Source organism: Dermacentor silvarum, chromosome 3, assembly GCF_013339745.2.
Source record: "Dermacentor silvarum isolate Dsil-2018 chromosome 3, BIME_Dsil_1.4, whole genome shotgun sequence".
Taxonomy (NCBI): domain Eukaryota; kingdom Metazoa; phylum Arthropoda; class Arachnida; order Ixodida; family Ixodidae; genus Dermacentor; species Dermacentor silvarum.
The window spans coordinates 15627272-15650288 of NC_051156.1; positions in this window are offsets into that span (position 1 = coordinate 15627272).

The following is a 23017-nucleotide window of genomic DNA, read 5'->3' on the forward strand; positions in this document are numbered from 1 at the left end:
CGTTGAAGCGATACACCGCACGTACCTTCGCCCGCTGCGCGGCGTATGCGCTCGCTGCCAGCGTTTTGACAGTCGTTGGCTGCAGTCATTCAGTGTGATCTATTCATGTTTGTTTGTGCGCGCTCACACCACGCTTGTTCATTCAGTTAGTAATAGTCGGGCCACATTTTCCAACGCACGCTACACATGCAATGTTGCCCAGATCGGCAGTGCAGCACTACAGTTGTGTCCCTTCGCACGCGCTGCCCACGGTAAGCGCTTCTCATCAACACCACCGTTTCATACGCGCCTTCTCGTGGTCATCGAGTCTCTCTTCATGTCGGTCTACTTACGCCGCAGCACACCTGCCTACTTAATCAGCTCATGTTTACTACAATTCATATTGCTACCAAAGCCGCTCACCTTACTTCGTATGACATTGCTGTGTTGCTATCGCATTCATTGCTTCGCCCTTAGGGCGAAACTGTGACATTTTTGTTGAGACGACGGTAATCAAGGCAGAAACGTAGGGTACCATCCTTCTTCTTCACTAACACCACGGGGCACGCCCACGGACTCTTGGACGGCTGGATGATGTCGTCGCGTAGCATTTCGTCGACTTGTTGCCTTATGGCCTCGCGTTCACGCGCCGAGACTCGGTACGGGCTCTGACGAAGTGGGCGGGCATATTCGTCGGTTATGATGCGGTGCTTGGCGACAGGGGTTTGTCGAATTTTTGATGACGACGAGAAGCAGTCCTTGTATCGCAGGAGCAGGGCTTTTAGCTGTTCTTTCTTATGCATGGGAAGGTTCTGATTGACGTCAAAAGCTGGTTCAGGTACTACAGTCGTCGTTGCAGGTGCGCTGGAATCCGTGAAGGTGAAAGCACTGCTGGTTTGTACTATTTCGTCGATGTAGGCGACCGTGGTGCCTTTGTTAATGTGCTTGTATTCGTGGCTGAAGTTCGTGAGCATCACTCTTGCTTTCCCTTCACGTAGCTGAGCTATGCCTCTAGCGACGCAAATTTCACGGTCGAACAGTAAGTGATGATCGCCCTCTACGATGCCCTCCATGTCTGCAGGCACTTCGGTACCGACGGAAATCATTGCGCTGGAGCGAGGCGGAACAGTGACTTGTTCTTCAAGCACATTTAAGGCATGGTAACTGATGCTTGTATCCGGCGGTATCGCTTTGTGTGTTGAAAGCGTTATCGACTTGGACCTTAAGTCGATGACTGCACCGTGTTGGTTTAGAAAGTCCATGCCTAGGATAACATCCCTGGAGCCGTGCTGCAGGATTACGAAGCTCGCTGGGTAAGTGCGGTTGTTAACCGTGACTCGTGCTGTGCAGATTCCGGCCGGCGTTATTAGGTGGCCTCCCGCTGTCCGGATATCGGGTCCTTGCCAGGCCGTTTTCACCTTCTTCAACTTGGCGGCGAACGGGCCACTGAAGACGGAATAGTCGGCTCCAGTGGCGACGAGAGCGGTGACGTTGTGACCATCGATTAGCACGTCTAGGTCGGTAGACCGTCGTCTGGCGTTGCGGTTAAGTCGTGGCGTCGGATCACGACTGCGTCGGCTTGCTCCGCTGCTGTTACGTCGCGTCGGTAGGTCTTCTTTCGGCGGCGAAGTGTTGTCGTCAAGGCTCTTGCTAGGCGGTGTGCTGGTACCTCGTTGTGATGATGCGCGAATCGTCGTCGTCGGCGGCGGCAGAGGATCTTCGGTATTGCGTCGTACAGCAACCGCACCTCCATTGGTTGCTGCCTTCAGTTTCCCGGATAGGGGCTCACGGACCGGCCCTGGGCTGGGCCAGTGTATGGTCGGCGCTGCGGCGACAGGTAACGTCCTGGTGACGGCGAGCGTGAGGGTCGTCGTGATTGCCACTGGGCTCCAGCGAGGTAGTCGGCGATGTCACGTGGCCGCTCGCCAAGCTGTGGACGAGGCGCGTTGACGGCGAACCCTTGTAGGCCCATCTCGCGGTATGGGCATCGGCGGTAGACATGACCAGCTTCCCCGCAGTGATAGCAGAGCGGGCGGTGGTCGGGGGCACGCCAAATGTCCGTATTTCTCGGGTAGCTGCGCTGGGTGACGGGCGGGCGTGCTGACTGCGGCGGCGGCGGTGGGCGACGGAACTGCGGCGTTACGGGGCCCTGGTGCGCGCGTGAAGGAGGGCCTTGACGACGGGCAACGGCGGCGTAAGTCAGCACTTCCGGCTGGGGTTGCGGCGATTGCGGCTGCACATCTAGGGCGCGATCTTGTACGCGTTCCAAAATGGAACGGAGGCGTTCTGTTCCATCGAGCCGCACACGATTGGTCAATTTCAACCGCGACGTTCAAATTGACCAATCGTGTGCGGCTCGATGGAACGGAACACCTCCGTTCGATTTTGGAACGCGTACAAGATCGCGCCCCAGGAACTCCAAGTGAGCGCTGAACTTCTTCTTTGACGACGTCGGCGATAGATGCCACTTGAGGCTGCGACCTGGTAAAGAGCTTCTGCAGCTCCTCGCGAACGACTGCTCTGATGGTCTCGCGCAGGTCGTCGGAGCCTAGCGCTTGAGCATCGGCTTAGTTGGTCAGGGCACGGCGGTTGTATTGCCTGGCGCGCATTTCAAGCGTCTTCTCGATCGTTGTGGCCTCGGAAAGAAATTCGGCGACAGTCTTGGGCGGGTTGCGCATCAATCCGGTGAATAGTTGCTCTTTGACACCCCTCATCAAGAACCGAACTTTCTTTTCTTCAGACATGTCGGGGTCGGCGTGGCGGAAGAATTGAGACATCTCGTCCGTGAATATCGCGATGCTCTCGTTCGGCAATTGCACTCTGGTTTCTAAGATAACATCTGCCCTTTCCTTTCGTACGACGCTCGTGAAGGTCCTCACGAAGTTCTCACGAAAAAGATCCCACGTCACCAGGGTGGTTGGTCTCTCTGTTCTCAAACCAGGTCCGAGCAGCGTCATCCAACGAAAAATAGACATGGCGCAGCTTGTCGTCGTCGCTCCGTTTGTTGAACGTCGCGGTCCGCTTGTATGTCTCCAGCCAGGTTTCAGGGTCTTGATATAATCTTCACCGGGTGAGGTGGGTCGTCACCGCAGGAATCAGGAGACGACGATGAAGGCGGGCATCGTGATGATGAAAAATAGAAAAGATTGTATTCACTTCATTGGTACATGGTTTTGACTCTATCCGAGTCTCGAGCGGTTCTGATTAACACGGGGGCCAGGACGGCCTTAAATCCCTTCGTGGTGGCCGGCATTTTCTTCGGGGAAGTCCTCTCTCCGGTGGTCAAGTTGACGACCTCCTCGCCCTCGTGTCCTCCTTCTTGGTAGCTCGCCGTTTTCGTCTGCTCCGTAGAGGTGAGAGCTCTCTCGGGGCTGAAGGGGATTATCTCGTCACGGGAAAAGCGCTGGGGCTTGCTTCCCACATTGGAGAGATACAGATTCCAGGCATAACCTGCCGATGACTCCTTCGGGGAACTTGTGGAAGTGTCAGACCTCTGTCGGGCGGTCAAGTTGGCGACCTCCTCTCCCTCTGGTCTTCCTTCTTGGTAGCTCGCTGTTTTCGTCTGCTCCGTAGAGGTCAGACGCTCTCTCGGGGATGAAAGAGGATTATCTCGTCATGGGAAAGGCGCTCGAGCTTGATTCCCACATTTGACAGGTGCAGTTCCAAGCCGATCATAACAGTCTTCAGCCGATGATCCACGGAAGGTCGGTGGCTCCCGAGGTTGTTGCAGCAGGATGGGGGATGCTGGGGCTGCCATTGGAGTCGTTGACTTGGCCTTGATCGCTGTGGTCTTCTCGGGAAGAAGTCCGTACTCCGGCGGAAATCCTTGCTACCTACGGCTAGCTCGCTGGTCCTTGGCGACGTTGGCGTTGTCCTCCGGTTTCGGGCTTGGATCGCGGCTTTGCGGGGGCGTTCGCTGCATGAACGCACTAGCACCTCCACCAGATGTCACGTAGTAGTGACGCTGAAGTAAACAGTCGTAAAACTGTGTATGACGGAACTAATTCTTTATTGGGCGAACCTGTGCCCACAAAAGCAAGCTACACTCGAAGCACAACGAAAGCGGCGAACACAGTCGGCGGTCGTCGAAATCTGATCTGCGGTGAAACGCGCCGGCTTTTATACATGAGTCATTGAATGTTCCAGATTAATCCCTGGTACCCGCAGTGTCTTCCAGAAAGTTCTAGACAATTCGCGTCGGTCATACAATCAGATAACGTAAGCGTCGGTGAAAACAGGCAACGGAAAGAAGCATCGATAACGTTCTAGAAACTTCCGATACAGGCGCGTCCTGCGCCGAGCGATACCGTTTAACATTTGTTAGCCAGTGGAAAGCGGCCGCCGGTGAAAGATAAACATGTATACGTGTCAATATCAAATCTAGCGGAATTTGAGCAGAGAGGACAGAGGGAGGACACCATGGTAAATGTTATGGCTAAGTAACATGTGTGTTGATTAATTACTGGCTTTTTAAAATTCCCGACACGTACCCCAAACCATTACATGCTGGAAAGGTTTTGAAAAGAAAAGTCATACGCGGGCAACTCTTTAAAGTATGCAATATATAATTACAGGAAACTTCAATTTATATCGAAACTGTTCGAAAGAAACAGCTTCACTGGTAAACCGTTTGTAATTCTCCAAGGTCGCACGCATCTGCTGTCGTTTTTTCTAGTAAATATTTTCAAGTAATTTATGTTGATTGTACTTCGTTGTCTATTGGGGGCAAGGACTTACGGAGTCGCCATCTGTCGGAAGCGCCTCCCTTGAGGGATAGTATGAGGGATAAAGCGGCGCGCCCTCATAGGTTGGCCTGTCGGCACTCACTAAACCACCACGCGGGAGCCTTCCTGGACATTTCTGTAAGTACTCTCGAAACGAGGGAAGTACTTTACTGCCAGAATAATAATCTTGGAGAAACAGAAAGCACATAATGGGTTACAGACGCTATCTCCCAACCGAATACGTACGGTGAGCGCCCACTGCAGGCGGTCGTACGCGATGGAGTTTCTCGAACCGGCTTCTTGCGTGAAAGGTAGGCAATCGCTTTGAGAAAACTATATGAAATATGTTCTCATAGTGGGCTGTCTGTGTAACCAAATGGAGCATAACAGAATGAAGCCTCAATGCAGCGATCGCACTGGGTCGCAGCGACCAACAGCGCGTCTGCATGCATGTCCGCGCACAATGTTGCGCTTTCGCTGCGAACGCGTTTTCGCACCGTGCTGCGTGCTTTAGGCCACAGCATATGAACATTTGACGGTACACAAGCAGCCATTGTTGCGTGGACGCTATTAGAGCTGTTCAACATAATTTCATTATAACTGAGACTTCGACGCCTACGATGACTTGTGGTGTGCCGTCGCAACGATTCAATGTTTTCTTTCTAAATTCTTTGACGTTTCAGTATCAGTATTTCTCAAGCTGCGTCGCAATGTATGTTTATCGGTATTCTCAGCGAGCAATTTCCCGCTGCTTCAGTACATTCACTGTTTCGTGCTAACACATACATGAGCATATGCCATGCCTTTTTTAATGTGCTTCATGCCGTTCCCGTTCCATTCTAGTGAACTTGCCAGTATCTATAGCATCACCAACTTCACAGACCAAATCTTTATGACATTAACCGGGCAGCGCGTGCGAGTGAGCTTCTCAGTGCGCGCTTTCTGCTACTCACCGAACATGGCATACCCTATACCAGCTTACACAGCCAGATCTCCCCACACGCATCGGTAATAATAGTGTATCAAAAGACACGTCGCCAGATCTGACATTCACAAACATCGCAAGGAACATGACATGGATGAATCTAGGAGAGAATTTTGGCAGCGACCATAATATTTTGAGTATATCGCTCAGTGCGGCCAGGATAAGGAGAGTGATCGGGAAAGCCAAAATCTCGGACTGGGGGAAATTCCGCGAAAAACTAGACATTCACGGAGAACTGAGTGACGTCAGCACATGGATAGCACAAATCAAAAGAGCACACGCGAGGGTAACTAAGGAAATTGAAACAAACGCTGAAACTCCGGTGGTCGATAGACACCTACTTCATTTGTGGGATGCCAGAAGGAGCCTGACCAAACGTTGGGGGAGACAAAAACTTTACCGAAAACTGAAAATGCGTATAGCCCAGCTAGCATAGCAAGCTAATAAGTATGCGCAACGTTTGAGTGACGCCAACTGGAGACAGTTTACTGACTCGCTCAGAGGAACACTGAGCACTAAGAGGACATCACAAATCTTGCGAAGCATGATTGACCCCGGAGGTACAAAAACAGTGACGAACAGAACACTCAAGACCCTTGCGAGCGAGTTTAAAGGGGACGATATCACGCTAACAAACATATGATCAAGGAGATATATGTCGGGCACAACCTTACCACACAGCTGCTACACACTACGAAGGAATACAGCAACCCGACTTAGACGCACCCATAACCCTGGAAGAAGTATACGTGGCGGCCCAATCATTTCGGAAAAACACCGCTCCAGGAAAAGATCAGGTTACCAATGCCATGATCAGAAACCTGAGTAACGCAGCCCTAACACAAATCATGGACTTCTTTAACGAGAAAGTCTGGAGTGAGGGCGGAGAACTCCCAACAGAATGGAAAGAGTCTGATATCACCCTAATACCCAAGCTGGGTAAACCCAGGGCACGGTGTAAGAATAAGGAGAGGTGCTGACACTCTCCCCCCAACGCGCGCGAGAGCGCCGCTCGCTCGCGTCCAGATTATGGTCGGCTTGGTTGCAGCTGGTTCGGCGCCGTCGTAGAGGGCGCTGCGGTATGCGGTCCCAGCCTCGGCGGGAAGGCGCGTGCTTCGCTGTCTTTGTGCGCTTTGTGCTTGCATGTGCCGCCATGCTCTTTTGAAGGCACACTTTTTGTTCACGCGCCTTTCATCATCTTGTGCTTGTGTATTGTCGCCACGGGCCCTCGACCAAGGTGGAAGCGGTCTTCTGAGAGATTGAAATGGGTAGAAAGTGCTTCGTCACGAACTGCAATTCTGGATGCCGAACCTGTGCGGAGCGTGTGCCTCTATTCAAAGCGCCGTCCGACAGCGGTCGTCTAGAGCAGTGGCACCATGTAAATCTGAGGGCAGACCGAACTCTAATGCCTACTGACCATTTCTACACCAAGCATTTTTCAGAAGATATGATATCGACGGCATATTACGCGGAGCTCGATAAAATGGTGCTACTTGACGTGCCAAAGAGCCCTGTTCTGTCTGCAAATACAGTTCCCACCTTATTTCCGCACTGTCCAAAGAACCTCACACCGTCAAATAAACCTCGAAAGCTGCTGCGGAAGAGAGAACCTCCTGTGTGCCACAAAAACTGCTTTGTGCCACAACAGTCTGTGCAAATTTTGCTGCTTGTATAAGATATATACTGGGTGTCTTAACTATCATGCACCAAGATTTAAAAATATGAAAATGTCAGATAACTGGACAGAAGCAAAGCAATGTTGTCTGTCGTCTCTTGGAGATACTCAGATTATTTTTTACATTCCGCCTTATTACATAATTTTTTTCATAACTGATTAATCAACTTTTCTAATGGTATAATTAGATAAAAAAGTGTGAACGAGAGAATTGCACAGCAACATGAAAGTTCCCGATACATCTTTCTGGTGCTCAAGACGTGATACATAAAAGTGTTTTCCGAGCGTGAAAGAAACCCGCGAATAGACTCAAAATTGCCTCGAGGCACTTTGCGTGTATTCGTGGGCTTCTTTCACGCTCGGAAAAATACTTCTACGTAGCGTGTATTGAGTAATAGAAAGCTGTATCGGGAGTCTCATGTTGCTATCCAATTTTCTCATTGAAACTTTTAATATAATTATAATATTTGAGAAGTTGATTAATTATTTAGGCTAATCATGTAATAAGGCCGAATGTAAAAAAGAATCTCAATATCTCCAAGGGACGGAAAACAACATTACCTTGGTTCTGTTCAGCTACGTGACATTTACATGTTTTTAAATTTTTGTGCACCCTGTATAATACTGTTTTCTGAGCAGATGTGTGTCTGATTTTCAAATTTGTGCCATCCTGGATACTGAATGTTTTTTACAATGCGCGTGCGGTGTATATTACACGCTTGCATGTTTTTATTCAACATTTTTGCATTGTGGGAGTGTATGAGAGCGTAAGCTTCTGGGAAGGCTATCCTCTATTAAAATTATCCAGCTGCTTCATGCATAATTTTTTTTATTATTGTGTCTTTGCAAAATAAAAAATGAAAAGTGTATGAGATTATTGTGTGCTGGGTATAAGTGTATTTGTGGACAGGCTGTAGCATGCATTGTCAAATACGCTTACATTGGCGCATTCTCATATGCAATTTAAGAAAAAACAGTCACCTCTTAGATCCTGCAAGAGTCACTCGCTCCCCAAACGACGAAAGCCAAATGAATAATATACACAGTCTATGTTAAGTGGAATTGAAATAAAAAAGATTTTCACAAGGAGGGGGGGGGGGGGGGGGGACTGTACGTATTAGTGATATTGTAATCCAAGATAAAACGCCTGCCTTCGTCCTGCCTGATAAATTATCTTTTGAAAGATTTCTTTACATAGCTATGTGCTTTCTCATCATAGGTTCTTGCCATGAACACCCACTTTGCTCTAGTGCATTGTATATCGCAAGCTTGCGCCATTTCATTTCTTAAATTATATCGCGCCCACACTGAATTCGCGTGACGATGCTTGAACGGTTTTCTGAGTTTGAATTTTCCGGTGCAGTCACTATTTTCTTCTGATCGAGGGGTAGCACGTGGGCTTACGCTTTCATTTTTTTATGCTTGTATGCATGACTAGATCGGCCGCAACAAAATGTGCGCGCGAGCGTAATGTGACTGGGCGTTGAGTGCTGCCCGATCAATCTGTGTTCACGTCATTCACGCCCTGCACAATATACATTCATGTTAGCAAAGCATTCAGCCTGGTACACTTATCACCTTAATCTGAAACAACGAACTTCCTTCGCGCTTTAAGTTTTACTGGCGCCACTGTGAACGAAAATTTAGCGGAGGCAGAGGAATGCCAAGCCGCCGTCGCCGCTAAGCTGGGACCGCTGGCCGCGGCGCCATCTATCTGCTCGCCGCAGAGCTACTCGGTGCGCCCGCGCGCGGCCGAACATAATCTGGACGCGCGCTCGCGCGCAGTGTCAACACCTAAATATTCTTCCACCGTTAACCAGGGATATCCATAACCTAAGACCAATTTCGCTGACGTCATGCGTGGGCAAGTTGTTTGAAAAGTGATCTTAACCAGGCTATCCAACTATATAGAGACACAGAACATTCTACCCCGCAACATGTTCGGCTTCAGGCCACACGTATCACTGCAGGACGTGTTCCTCCTTCTGAAGTACGGCGTCTTGCACCCAATCAGAGGCTCGAGTGACAATTTCATACTAGCGCTCGATATCAAGAAAGCTTTTGACACAATCTCACATGACTCGATCATGGAAGGCCTGCAGCCCATAAATTGTGGCCGCCGCATATACGCGTACGTTAGGTCATTCCTGACGCACCGAACGGCAACAATAGGTTTGGGGTCGACTAGGTCCGACACTTTTGACCTCCCGAACAGAGGCACCCCGCAAGGAGCTATCTTTCTCCTATCCTCTTCAATGTGGCCATGCGTAAGCTCGCCATTTAACTACAGGAGGACCCAGATTTAGACATCGCTATTTTCGCGGACGACATAACCCTTTGGACGCAAAGAAGGTCGTATGCGGAGAAACAAGACACACTACAAAGAGCAGTAGACAAGATACTGGCTTTCACGGACGGAGCAGGGATGAAATGTTCGCCTGAGAAGACCGAGCTGATCAGAGTCAGGGCTAAATACGCGCGAAAGAACGATATTGCACCAATAACCATCCACCTTGATGGACGTCCCGTCAGGGAGGTGAAAACACTGCGCATTCTGGGAATGTGGGTACAACATAACGCAGGCACAACACACACAATACAAAAGTTGAGAGGAACAATGGGGAACGTAGCCCGTATGATAAGAAGGATAGCTAACAGTAAAGATGGGCTAACTGAAGTAGAAACGATCAGACTGGTCCACGTGTTGACGTACGCACTCCCGTACCAAGCACTAACAAACCAGGAAATGAAACAAGTTAATACAATCATAAGGAAAGCCGTCAAGGCAGCGCTTGGCATCCCCGAAAGTGCAAATAACGAGGAAGTCGAGCAACTAGGCCTCTACAACATATTTGAGGAATACGCGAGCACGGTCCTGATAGGTCAAAGAGAGCGGCTCAGCTCAACGAACCAGGGACGTGCAGTTCTAGAAAAGCTGGGTTTCACACCGCGACCACTATACTGCGACGAGGATACAGTGCTACTGGACAGGGACACGAGATCTCATATCACGGTGGCACCGATGGGAGAAATCACTAGCGCACCCAGGATCTCTGCCAGGGGGGGAGGGGGAGGTTGACAGTTTGCCAATACCATCTAAACAGCACTAATTTCAATTTCTTCACGAGAAATTGTCAAAAAATGCGCTTTTTGCGAGTGTGCGGACGATTGCGCGTCTTACATCTTAGTTGCAGTACTCAAATGCGCAAGGAAAAAAAGGGGGTTAAACACAAGCGGGGGTTAAGTCGGCCTCAAGGGGTGGTTACAACCCTCCCCCCCCCCCCCCCCCCCCCCCCCCCGTCGGTGCGCCACTGGGAGAAATCATAAGAGACCTCTGCAGCCGCTGCCCGGCTCCGAGGATTATATGTGGGGACTTTAACGCACACTATACTCTTTGGGGCGACAAGATGATTGATGCACGTGGAAAGCAAATTGTTAGTGCTTCAGACACTGAGGGATTCTGCGTGGCGAATGACAAACAACCAACGTTTTTTCGACCACCGGCCTCTTACAGTGTCATTGACTTGACATTACACTCAGCAGACATCCTCGCATCGTCAACGACGAGTAAAGATAGAATTGGTAGTGACCATTTTCCTGTCTTGGTCAACATTGCTGGATGTAGAACCAACGGCGGAAAATCCTGTCCTGTGACGCATTGGGATACATACAGGGACGGCCCAAGTGAATCATCTGGAGACCTGTTCGCGGACATGCTACATAGCAAGAGATTAGCTACCGCTGAGCTGAAGCTACCCAACCACTTCCCTGCTCCGGATCTAAAGCTTAAAAATCTATGCGCTGCTCGTAGAAGAGCAGAACGGAGGCTGATGAGGACGAAGGGCGACCCACCAATGAAGACAGTATATAACAGAATTAACGCGGTGATTCGACGTACACGCAGTCGGTACACGCAGTCAAAACTCGGGTATGGTGGGTTCCCGGCCACTGCGGAATACCAGAGAACGAGGCGGCTCACGCCGCTGCGAGCGCGATACTAACCTTAAACCCCCCCCCAGCGAAGTAGCAACTTTTGTGGCCCTGCAAAATGACGGGAATGAAGATACATCGTTCCTAGAACAACGACAGAGGCGACGACAACTCCGTGAACGCCTACAACAACATACGCCGAAGGAAGATCCACTGCCTGCAGGCTTGTCTCGTGCATGTCAAGTACTCGTACACAAGGCCCGCACCGGTACTGCTCTGACGCCGGATGTACTTGCACGCTGGCGTGCACACAAGAAAAGAAGACGCCTTCCGGGTAACACTATGGAAGAGCTACCAAGAATACAGACAAGTTGCCCAACGGCAGCTGCGCCAACCATGAGGCACTTGCTGTGGGAGTGAGTGCCCAAAGTATGCCGCCCTACGACGAAAGCAGCGGGGGCAAGTGGCCAGCTTCGAGGAGTGGATCCATCCCTCGGCGGAGGCCGACAGTGTCCTGCGAGCGCTGTTCGCCTTTGCTGCGGAGTCGAGAACGCTCCACATGGTGGAACCATACGGGTAGGCATTCATTCCTCGGTGGCTAGCCCTGTCCTCATCTCTCAATTCCCCAACTCCATTACCCTTAAAGGAGTACTGACACAAAATTTTCCATCTTGTTTTTTTCTGCTGTCATCATCATCATCATCAGCCTATATTTATGTCCACTGCAGGACGAAGGCCTCTCCCTGCGATCTCCAATTACCCCTCTCTTGCGCTAGCGTATTCCAACTTGCGCCTAATTGTCGGAGTCATGAGGGAGGTAGTGGCCGAATACTGCACCAGGGAGGCCAACTCCTGTTCTGTTGAGGGAGTGACTTTGATGAAGCTTAGTGGGCCTGCCTAGTTTGGTTGCACCTGAACTAGTATAGCCCCATTAGCTCCCGGCAATATTTTTTGCCGGTGTCAGGCACCACTCCATGCCTGCAAATGTAGTGGACTGGAGCAGGATTCGAACTTACGACCTTCAGATTTGAAGTCGGGTGTTCTACCTCTGCTCCACGCCACCTCCTGCTATAATAAGTAGCTAATGACCCAGTGATCACGAAGCTCGCGCCGCGAGCTTCGTTTTGCTATAGTTCGTCGGCTACGCCTGCACGTGATTTGCCATGTCCTCGTTATCCTCGCCATCATCGTCGTCCTCGTTTTCGTCGTCCAGCGGCGACTATTTCCTCCAGGCGGGAGTCGCCACCGGGAGTCGCCACCGTGGCCAACCACTTTTGATTCGATCCACTACAAAGCAGCGACTGGGAAAGTGCGGCCAGCGACAGCCATATGAATATGCGTATACGCACCACTACAAGTAGTATGAACCATTCGTCGAGGGCGCTTTGGGAATGAAGTATATTCCGGAACAGGACACAAGGCGAGGTTAAAGTCGGCACAGCATCAGGCTTGGGGCTACGAAGTCTTGGTGGAAGATCATCGGACTGCTCTAAGCTCGGCGCGCCTCGAAATGAAGCGAGCAAATGTGGCTGCTCATCAACGGGGTCCATTCTTTAAGCGTCCAGTAGCGCGCACGAACTGGGACCACTCCTGCCGCTTATCGACGCCGACGGTAGCGAACGAGCATACCAGGCGAGCTGGCGATCGCTGGGAAACGGTATAGGCCTAACTCGCTGGCCGTCTGATCCGGGGCCGACGGCTCTTGCGATCCATCCGCAGCTCGTAATAAAGCACCTATATTGGCCAGCACAATCAACGTCTGCACATTTATGACGCTCATAACTGACAGTACAATTAGTTTTGCCGATGGCGTTGGTAGCGATGAGAAAACACGTTAGCAAGGCGAGCCGCTTCCTAGAGACGATTGCTGCGGCCGCTGCGCTGACCGCTTGCGAGCCAAAATCACGCCAACGATTAACCACAACGTTTCATAACATGTACACCTTCGACGTCACTTTACTTTAGGAGTTATCTCGCGTTAGAAACAATTAGGCCGATTTTTGTGCCGCCGTCAGCAGCGAAAGGGGCCAGCGTCTCGACCAGGGAGGGAAAAAAAAGCACCGGGACGATCGGAGCGGTTAGAAACTTGCTCGCCGGCCCCGCCCCGACGGCAGCGCAAACTCGTGACGTAGCGTTTTCTCGGTTATTTACAATCCTTCCTTGATGTCAATGTCGCGAGGTGCTGCGCTTTGCGGTTGTGTGCGCGCACGTACTTTTAAAATTTATTTTAAACCTTTCTTTATTGATACTGGCAGCTCTTTTTTAGGGCCATTACAGGAGTGGAGAAAAAATAAATAAAAGAAGCAAAGTCAACACATCTGATTTAGGCAGGGCGTACAATACATCTGAATACAAGGTACAAAGAATAAATTGCAGTTCATATACATTCTAATAAAGAAAGCAGGAAAAACCAATCAATATCCCTTGAGGCATGTAAAAATAAGAACAACATACACAGATAATAACAAAATCATAAAATCAGATGATTCACAAAGCCAGATGATTAACGCACCACGCTCTCAATAACTGCATGCAAATTACTCAGAAAATTATTAAGAGAAGCAGACTGAACTACAAAATCGGGAGGCATGTTCCACTCTTTTATCGTTCTGGGAAAGAAGCTATATTTAAATGTGTCATTACGGGTTACTGGAGGGGGAATATACATCCTGTGGCGATGCCTAGAAGATTCATTAGTAGAAAAATAGTTTGTCCTATTCATCTTTATTTGTTCTAAGCTATATTCGTTTATTCGTTCTAAGCTTTATTCGTTTATTTGTTCTAAGCTATATTCGCCGCTGATATTTTGTAGACAATGTGTGTGTGTCTAGCTAAATCGATCTCACGAGTTATCTCGACTTCAAATTTTTGTGTCAGTACTCCTTTAATAGGCCGATGAGCCATCCCTATCTAAATAAAGCTTTACCATACCATATAGTTGCAAGAAATAAAATCAAATTCAAGTAATTTTTCGGGCCTTCATGGTTCACCATGTGTGATTCATAAAAAGGTCAGTCTGTTAAATATAAAAATAACCGACGCATTTTCAGGATCTCTGAATCATTCAAATAGTAATTCGCCATATATCATCATCAGCAACAGCAGCCTATATATTTATGTCCAGTGCAGGACGAAGACCTCTCCCTGCTCTCATAGTGGAGGCTGAATAGTGAATTCACCATATATATATATATATATATATATATATATATATATATATATATATATATATATATATATAGTAGTAACTGGATTTTTCAATGGGCCAAGCGTATTTAGGAAAATCAGAAGCACAACTTCGCGGTTATCTTAGGTTTATTATTTACCCAACAGTTTCGGTCGGTGGACCGACCTTTTTCATATATATATATATATATATATATATATATATATATATATATATATGTGTGTGTGTGTGTGTGTGTGTGTGTGTGTGTGTGTGTGTGTGTGTGTGTGTGTGTGTGTGTGTGTGTGTGTGTGTGTGTGTGGAGAGAGAGAGAAAGGGGTCAGATCGTTTGCGGTTTGACCCCCCCCCCCCTCGAGAAATTGTTTGTACGCCACTGGTACAGTGGCTAGAATAGGGGAAGTGTGATTACCGCCCGGCGGCTCCTATGGCCATGTATGACCTTCCTTCCTCCATGCCTATGACAACCGCCGTCGCAGCCTTGTGATGCATCCGCCGGAGGGCGCTCGCACTCGGTTTTACGGCAGGAATAGGCTGAAGTGGGAGGAGATAGACGAGCAACTAAGGCAGGAAAAGCTGATGGTATACGGGTTTGTGGAGACACATCTTAGGGACATGGAGCAACCTCCCTGTAATCCTGACTGTGCATGGGAATATTGCAATAGAACAGAGGGCAGCAGAAAAGGGGGTGGAATTGGTGCATTCATTCATAAAAGTATGAATTGGCAAAGGGTCAAACAGGAATGCAAGGAGAATTTATGGCTAAAATGGAAAGTGGCAGGAGAGCAGACACTCCTTGGCTTTGTATACCTGTGGACAGGAGCAAATGCCAAAGAGGAAAACAAAAAAAATGCTGGAATGCATATCAAGTGACATTAATGAGCTAGGAGAAGGGTGCGAGATTATTATACTAGGAGATATGAACGCACACATAGAAGACATGGACGGGTACACAGACTCAACAGGCAACATGATGCTGGATATGTGTGAAATGCATGACTTAGTTGTATGCAACAGTACTGAGAAGTGTGAAGGGCACATAACATGGGAGGTAGGTAGCCTGCAGTCGACGATAGATTATGCACTAATGTCACATAGGATGCACGATAGGCTAAATGTAATGAGCATAGATGAATATGGCTCCAGAAGTCTAGGTAGCGATCACAAACGTATTAAGGTGAGTTTTAGAAGGGAAATGAAAGTAGGTAGGAGGCAAGATGAACAACCAGGTGGGATATTTTACTCGGAAAAGCAGCTTGAAATAGCAACCCAGCAAATTGAGGAAGTAATTTCAGAGGATACAAAAACAGAATGTGTCGCAGAAACGAGACGAGACAGCTGCGTTCGATGCGAACGAAATCAAGATTCTTCTTTTTCTTTTCTTTATTGCTTTTCTTAGCGCGCGCGCCTTTGGAGCCCGCCGTCTTCTTCTTTCTCGTCTTGTCCACTCTCATGAGTTTCAATAGCTTCCGGCCGCGAAAAGTTTCCTTCTCATCAGTGGAAGCAACCTTCGAGTGTGTATAGGTGTTGAACAGGTCTCCGAACGAGTTTTCCTTTGGATTTTAAGAGACAGGAGCGTGGTTTCCCGTCGACTCCAGAATATACTTCAATGACCTTAGCCAGGTTCCAGAAGGATCTAGGAGCACGTGCACCGATCAAAACGATATCTCCTTGGTTCACTGTCATTTCTTGCTTTCTTGCGTTACACTGCTCTCTCAGTTCTTTCAGATATTCCTTGTTCCATCTATTCCACCAATCTTTCGTTATTTTTTGCTTATTTCTCCACATTTCTTCTATGCTGATCTTTTTTTCACTTTCTGTACTGTCTTTGATCCTATGCTTTCCACCTATTATATCAGCCGGCACAATAGGTAGAGGTTCATCTGGTTCGCTGTATACATAGGTCAACGGTCTGTTATTAAGGGCAGCTTCAACTTAAGTTGTTAGTGTTTGCGCCTCTTCTCTTGATAACAGTCTTTTCCCAATAACTTTCCTCATTGTTGATTTCATGCTTCGTACCATTCTTTCATAAAAGCCTCCCCACCAAGGCGCTTGTTCTGCGATGTACTTCCATTTGATTTGATTCCCTTGGCTTGCTCTTTTGGAGACTTCTTTCTGTAGTTCCTTTATCATACGATTGATGTCTCTGTTGGCCTTCTTGAACGTCCTTGCATTGTCACTATAAATGATGCAACATAGCCCTCGTCTCGCAGTAAATCTTCGGAATGCATGTAAGAATGCTTCTGTTGTCGTGTTGTCCACAACTTCGAGATGTACCGCTCGTGTGGTAGCACATACAAATATTGCAACATACTGTGTTGTAGTGCCTTTCATCGCGTCCTTTACAAGTAACGGACCCGCGAAATCCACTCCGATCACTTCAAATGGCCGTCGCTCGTTGACTCTGTCATCAGGAAGTGGTGCTGTTTCTTGGTGTAGTGGTCTAGCGTCAAATCGTTGGCACTTTAGACATCCATGAATTATCTTCTTCACGAGCTGTCTTCCTTGTATTATCCAGTACTTAGTTCGAAGCTGTGATAACGTGACGCTTATTCCTCCGTGCAGCGTGAGTTGATGGATATGGCGTACCAGCAGCTTTGTACCAGCCGTCCACTTTGGCAGCACAATAGGATGTCTTTCGTTGTATGATAATCCACTTTGAAGTAGCCGACCTTTGTGTCTTATCAGACCTTGATCGTCTTCAAAGACTTCCGTACCATGAAGAAACATCCTTGTTGTCTTCGTAGGAATGCTCTTGCTCTGTACTATGTTTTCTCGTATATGTTGTTGTTCTAGCTTGATTATTGTCGTCTCAGCATTCTTCAGTTCCTCAAAACTCAGATCTCCGATGATGGGTCGCTTTTTTCGTATATTCCGGATATACCTGAGAACCCAAGCTGTGACTCTGAGTAAGCGTATGTATGTGCCACACTTCTCCGCGTCAATCACTGCCGTATTTGAGGTGCATGTGTTAATCACATAATTTTCACCATGCTCAGTGTCGTCTTCTGCTTCTGTTTGTTCTGTATTTTTCTTTTTCAGAACTGACCATTTTGGACCATGCCAGCATAGCTCTGAGTTTATCAGACGCTCTGCGCTTACACCTCTAGTCATCAAATCAGCTGGGTTTTCTTCACTTGCAACGTAATTCCACTCTGACAGTTTCGTTTTTTCCTTTATCTCCTTCACTCTGTTTTCGACAAAATTTTCTCGTTTTTTCTTTCCGCGTAACCAACTGAGAACAATGGTCGAGTCTGTCCAATATCTCGTTTCGTTGAGTTTTCTTACAAATCCTCTTCTGATATATTCAGAGAGGCGTGCAGATAACGTCGCAGCCATTAGCTCGAGTCTTGGCAAAGACATTTCTTTCATTGGAGCTATTCGTCCTTTTGCTATGAGTAGCTCAGACTGTTTTTGGTTTTCGTAGGTATTTATCAAGTAGGCTGCTGTTCCGTAAGCGTACGGGCTTGCATCAGAAAACAAATGAAGATCCGTGTGAAGAGGCTGGCTGCCTTGGTTAATATCAAACCATCTAGGTATGCTGAAGTCATGTATTAATCGTAGCTCTTGAATCCAGTTCCTCCACGACGCCGTTTCATCTTCTGGTAGTGGATCGTCCCAAGATGTCCCCTTCATCCACATGTTTTGTATTTGTCGCTTAGCTGTCACTGTGAATGGAGTGAAGACGCCTAGAGGATCGTATATTCTTGCTGTTAGCTGTAGCATTTGCCTCTTAGTAATTGGACCGCTCGTATCGATGTCCTTTGTGTCAAAAGATGGGAGGTACAATCTATCTTCCTCGTAATTCCATCTGATGCCAAGTACCTTTATCTGGGTTGAGGTTTCCATGCCTGTGTTTTCCTCTTGTATGTTTATTGTTCGCTGTAATCCAGGCTCATTAGTTTTGAACTTTCTGAGTGTCATTGGCGCCTCTTGAAAAATATCTTTTGACTCTTTATAAAGTTTTTCGGCTTCTTCTGATGAGTTGCTCCCAGTATCACGTCGTCGACGTAAATGTTGTTGTTCAACTGCTTAATCGTTTCCGGAAAGCTATCTTCCAACTTGCTTAGGTGGTTTCGTACAGTTGCTGCAAGTAAGAAAGTACTCGGAGCTGTCCCTAACGTAACTCTTGACATTCTCCATGTCACGACTTTTGCGTCGCTACCGCTTGGAATTCTGTCCCACCAAAGAAAACGCAATGCGTCTCTATCTTCTTCGTGTATTGAAATCTGCAGAAATGCTTTCTCTATATCAGCTGTCATTGCTATGCGATGGTGTCGGAAGTTCATCAGCATATGCACCAGATCACAATTGAGATTCGGTCCTGTTTCGAGGTTATCGTTTAAAGAAAACCCTTTTGTCGACGATGAAGATGCATCAAATACAATTCTTATCTTTGTGGTTTGTCGATCTTCCCTTATCACTGCCTGATGCGGCATGTAGTAGCAGTGTGTCATCAGTCTACTTTTTTCGTCGACCACTTCTGCTACTCCACTATTTAAATAATCTCTGATAGCACTGTCATAGCGCCGGAGTATGCTTTCGTCCTTCTGTAGCCGTCGAGTGAGTTGTCGTAATCTGTTCATAGCTACGCTCTTGTTTTCATCAAGTTCCACGTTATCTTTCCATGGAAGTCTGACAGAATATCGCTTCTCTTCAAATTTTAAGTGCCTCTTGAAGTGCTGAATCACTGCCTCTTCTCTCCCGGTTTCTTTCTCAGGGCACTTTATGCCTCGATTTTCAATATCCCAGAAATGGCTGACTTCTGTCTGTATGTCGCAGTTATCCACGTTGACGTTATATATAAGTACCATTACGGTTGACTTCTCCATTATTGTTGCTGATATCCTAGCTTCACCTTGTACTGTCCAGCCGAATATGGTTTCTGCTGCTGTCAACCTCTCTTCTAGTCTTCGGATCCCACCTGTCATTACTTGCCAATACTGGTCTGATCCAATAAGTATTCCAATTCCTATGCATGATGTGCCTTTACATGAAACGTCAGCCAGCTTGAATCCGTCCTCTTCATACTTCTTTTGCAGTGAAATAGGCAGGAACGGTAATCTTTCTTTTGAAATTATGTCTACCTCCAGTGCTTCCAGTACCACTTCTTCACTACTGGAGGTACTTTTCAGTTTAACTTCAACTGAATTCATGACTCTTTCATTTTGTCCTCCTCCGAATGAGCCTATCGTGAGTCTTTCTTTTCCTTTAACCTTACAGCCAAGTTTCTCAGATAGGCTTTTCAGTATGAATGATCTTTGGCTGCCCGTATCCAGTAGAACACGACAATAACATGACTGCCTTCTACCTTCTGCTAATGCAACTGCAGTCTGCAGAAATACACTTGATGAGTTGTTCATAAACTGGCATGTAGATGTTTTCTCTTCTTGATTTTCACTTTCACCAAGAGTAGATGTTGTACACTGTGCTGTCAGTTCTTTGCTTCGGCACATAGACGTCGCATGCCATTTTCGACATATCTTGCACCTAATGTTTGCCTTACATATTTTAGCAGTATGGCGAGGCCTGGTACAGCGGAAACATCTGTTTGCCTCTCTGAGCTTCATTTTCTTGTCTTCATAAGGCATTGTTTTCCTACAATCATCAGTATAATGAGTTGTATTGTCGCAAAATATGCAAAACTTTGCAGCTGTACTTTGAACATTAACAGTTCTTGTATGCTGCTTACTCTCAGCCCTGTGGCTGTAGCTTTCTCTCCTTTCTGTTGACAAGTCCTCTCTGCACTCTACTTGATCTTCGATGTATTTCATCAAGCGCCTAAGAATTTCTTCTTGACGTATAGCCACATTCTGATCTCGTGATGAAGATCCACTGAACGTTTTTCTTTGTTTTAACTGGAATCCAATGTACATATCGACTGGCAAAGCTCTTTTCAGGATCGGAAGCAACATCGATGCATAGGACTCGCTTTTCAATCCTAAGGACTCCAATCCACGTATGTGCACTTGCACCTTTTGTGACAGCTTTCTTAAACCGTCAATGTCGTTGCAGCTCGCTACTGTATTCAAGTTAGTCAGTTCTTTCATGTGCATTTCTACCAGCACGTCATCTTTTCCGTACCTCTTCTTGAGTATATCAATGGCGTTGCTATAGTTACTGTCGGAAAATTGTAGGCCCTCCACGGCAGCTGCCGCTTTTCCGGTTAGTGATGACAGAAGGTACGTAAATTTCTGATTTTCGTTCAAGTCGGTTCTTTCGTGTACAGCTGCTTCAAATTGCCGCCAAAATCTCTGCCATTTCATTTTGTCGCCGTCGAACTTCATTAGTTCTAGCTTCGGTAGCTTCACTATTGTTGCTTGCTGAGATTGTCTAGCTTCGCCATTAAAATTGGGTTGCTCCCTCGCTGTTTGCCGTACTTCTTGCCGAGAAAGGTACGCGTTGATGTTGTGCAGAGCACTTATTATCTTTAGCTCGTACTCATTTGTTTTCGCAAACTCCGAGTCAGCTGTTTCGGGCGTTATGAACTGCTCCATCTGCTCGTCCGCTTTCTTTAGCGAGTCTGTAATACCTTTAATCTGCCTGGCTATCAGCGACATCACTGTAGGATCTTGATTCTCCTCCAGTTTCTTTTCAGCATCGCTCACTAGATTTGTTATTTGCGTCCTCAGCGTTTTTCGCTTCTTCAAAATCACTTCTCTGTTCATCTTGAATAACTGAGGAAACTGCTGGTCGCTTACAGATTCTAGCGGCGAGACGTCATCCGAATCTTGGTCGCCCTCTGTGTCCGTGCCGCTCCTTGCCGTCGATGTCTCGTCTCGCTGCCGTTGGTTCGCTCTCGGGCCTCCTCTTCGTCCGTCTTCTGTGGCCAGTCCGTCGTTCTGGTAGTCCGTGGCCAGACGGAAGAGGAGTAGCCGCTAAATCCTGGTCACGGCACCATGTCGCAGAAACGAGACGAGACAGCTGCGTTCGATGTGAACAAAAACAAGATTCTTCTTTTTCTTTTCTTTATTGCTTTTCTTAGCGCGCGCGCCTTTGGAGCCCGCCGTCTTCTTCTTTCTCGTCTTGTCCACTCTCATGAGTTTCAATAGAATGGACATATGCAAATTTAACAGGGCTATTTGAGCTAGAGCTTACTAAGGTACAAGTCAGGACAAAAGGGAACAGGAGACGTAAACCCAAGAGCTGGTGGGATGAGGAGGTTAAGAAGGCCATAGAGAAACGTCAGGAAGCATCCAGGGAACACAGATATTCAAAGCAGATTGATGAACCAGAAGCTGATGTAGGCAGAAAATGGAATAACTTTTTAAACTGTAGAAGGGAAGCATCCCATCTGGTCAACGAGAAGATCAGAAGAAGGGGGAGCCAATGGTTGTCAGAAGTAAACAAAAAGGATAGAAAAGCAGCGAAGAAACTTTGGAAACATCTCAACTCCTTGAGTAATAAGACTAGCCTAGAGCAGAGGTTTATAGTTACAGCTCAAGGTGTTCGACTAGAGGGAGATGAGGCAATGGAACATATAAGAACAATGATGACAGAAAAATTTAAAGAACGAAACATAGCATGTGCTCAATCAGGCGAGGATGGACTAGTCAGTGCAGTGGCTCCACTGGCACAAAGCGAGTGGGAAAGGGCAGAGAAGAGGGTTCCTAGTAGCACGTCGACAGGTCCTGATGGCATCCCAATTATGTTGATAAAGACATTAGGCCCAAAATCTAAGAAAGCATTAAGAGAGGCAGTGAGCAAAATGATAATGGACGGTAAAGCCCCCGACGGGTGGAGACTGAGCAGGATGAACATGATATATAAGGGAAAGGAGGACAAAGCCGACATAAACAACTACCGTCCCATAACAGTGATGTCAGTGGTTTACAGGGTGGTGATGCAGATTATAAAGGACAGACTGCAGGCATGGGTGGAGAGCGAGGAGGTGCTGGGGGAACTACAAAATGGGTTCCGGAAACAAAGAAGGTTAGAAGATAATCTGTTCTCATTGACACAGTGTATTGAAATAGCAGAAAAGGAACACAGGCCCCTATGGCTTGCATTTCTGGATATCAAGGGAGCCTATGACAGTGTAATCCAAAAGTATTTGTGGGACATACTGGGCACTCTAGATGTGGAAGATGGAGTAAGAAATCTTTTAAAAGATATCTATAAAAGTAACAAGGTGCTTAAAAAATGGGAAAACAAGGTATCTGGGCCTATAGAGATACAGCAGGGGCTTAGGCAGGGGTGCCCTCTGTCACCTCTGTTGTTCATGCTGTATTTACAAGGATTAGAGAAAAATTTAGAGAGGAGCGGACTTGGCTTCAACCTTTCCTATTTCAAGCAAGGAGAATGGATTAAACAGTCATTACCAGGACTCATTACCATTACCACGTATGCCTCCTGTACTCCTGTAATCAAGGAGTACAAGAGGCATACGTGAATATCTTAGCAAACATCTACAAGGATTCCACAGCTACCTTGGTTCTCCACAAGAAAAGTAGAAAGATACCTATCAAGAAAGGGGTCAGGCAAGGAGACACCATCTCTCCAATGCTATTCACTGCATGCTTAGAAGAAGTATTCAAACT